This window comes from Pteropus vampyrus, unplaced genomic scaffold, assembly GCF_000151845.1.
Source record: "Pteropus vampyrus isolate Shadow unplaced genomic scaffold, Pvam_2.0 Scaffold28, whole genome shotgun sequence".
NCBI classification, from domain to species: domain Eukaryota; kingdom Metazoa; phylum Chordata; class Mammalia; order Chiroptera; family Pteropodidae; genus Pteropus; species Pteropus vampyrus.
Window position 1 is genome coordinate 4690983 of NW_011888809.1, and position 2188 is coordinate 4693170.

Sequence of the window (2188 nt, forward strand, 5' to 3'; positions counted from 1 at the left end):
CCTCTGAGTGCGTAATGTAGGTGATGCCACAGTGCTCTACTTGTGGTAAGAATAGTTTCCCTCTAGTTCCCATATACTCCAATATCCTAAAGTTAGGGCCATTTTTCTCTCTGTTTCTGCCACCCACTTTGCAGAACTTTAGCCCTAAGTAAATTAACATTTGTGACTTGTTTAGATAGCCTGTTTTCAGTTTGACCCCGTTTTCTGTCGTGTGGGTCTCTCAGGCGCCACCAGGAGGCAGCACAAACTAAGTATCACACTCAGTCTAGTCATCTGTCCCTCCCTAAGGGGAGATGTCTTCTCTAGTTAAGATGCAATTCAGCCTCACCTTTTTTTTTTTTTCCCAACTAATACCAGTGTTAATGAGGAAGTAGGGGAGGAGTGCCACATACTTGTATGAATTTGGGACAATTCGAAAACTACATATTGGAAGCCTTAAAATTGCTTTATCCTTTTTTTCTGGCATTCCCCTTTCCCACAACTATTCTCCCACCCCCAGTAATTTGACTTAAGGGAATTACTGTGGCTTTCTGCACACATCTTGCTATAGGGACATTCGATACAGCGTTGCTTCTAATAACACAAACTAGAAATAATGTCAATGTCCAACAGTACGGGTTCAGAGCATATCATGGGTTACCATGTGGCTGATAAAAATGATATTGTCGAAAGGGTTTCCCAAAATGTGGCATATATATCACAAGATGTGATATCTAAAACAATCTTTGTCCTGTTTCTTCCCCAAGACCCAGGCTTTGTTCTGCCATCATGGCTCCAGCTTCCTTTCCATTTGCCCCCACAGCCCTCCCTCGGTCTGGTAGCCAGCTCCACCTTCACTGCCTTCAAGCCTCTTGTCATAACATTTCCTGAAATCCTCAACTCTGCCTCTTCTCCTAAGCTCCCATCTGCATACCTGTTCGATCATTTTCTGGCAAATATCCCTTAGAGAAAGTCTTTCCTGACTGTTTCTAACCCATGTGACTTCCACTTGTAGCTTCCATGGAAGTCCCCTGTGCCCTTCCCCCACGCCACTGCCTCTGACCCCACAGCTTCAGCCTTCGCTCCCCAAGCTAACACATGTTCTCCCCGGGCCTTTCCTTTTTTTATGCTGGCTCTTTCATATTCTTTTCCAATTTCCTCCTTTCTTCTCTTATATCCTTCCTCACTTCTGACTAAAGTTTTCTTGCCAATTTGTTTGTTAAATATGGCTTCCTCAAATTGCTTGCTTGGTATTTAATAAGCAATCATAAATGGCATCCAGATATATTTCTACCTCAGTGATGAGGTTAAAATGTTCATTTTTTCATAATGATAGCCCACAAATATGTGGCAAGCCAATTTATTTCTGTAAATGTATAGAAAGTGAACTATAATTCACAGAACAGGATTTATAGATTTGGTGAATTTCTCAAGTGGAAATTAAAAAGTAGCAAATATTTCCTATGAGTTCTATGATTTAGAGCCTAGTGGCAAAGCTGAAGAGAAAAAAGACAGAACATTTTTCTAATCTGATTTAAATCAGAACCTAAAATCTTGCTTGCAATGCATGTGATCTTTGTGGGGCAGAATCAATTTAGAAGTCAGAAACTGAACTGTGAAAAATAACATAAGTTGAAAAACAATATATGTCTAACACTTGAATCAGAGCTATAATATCTCTTACGAAGGACTGCTTTCAGTGCAAAATAGTCACTTCTATGGATTGTATTACTGATGATGAACAGTCACCTTAACTGCTAATCTTAACAGCTTACAAAAATGTCAGAGTGGATAAAACGTCAAATGTCTCTGAGGTATGGCAATCAGTAGCCAAAGAGATAAACATAAGTATCTGGCAAATATGTGAAAAATAAGTTTTTTAGTAATATGGATGCATATCAACTTTGGCAACATGTCAACTACCTTAAATCTCACAAGTGATTTTTAGCATTTTTATCCACCGTTATCAAGGATTGAGTAGTCCCAAATAACATAACTTTCTAGATTTCTGAACCTAATTTCTTTAAGAACCAAATCTTTAGTTTGGGATAGAATTTCTATTAAATGTATTGTATTTTTATACATTTTCTGTCTTCTTAAATGGATTAACTTTTACTGGATAATTCGAAATCTTCATTGTGAGTTTCTATCATGGTACAGTGGAAGCCAAGAAGGGGCCTCTTAACCTCTTTACTGAGTGGCCCCAGCA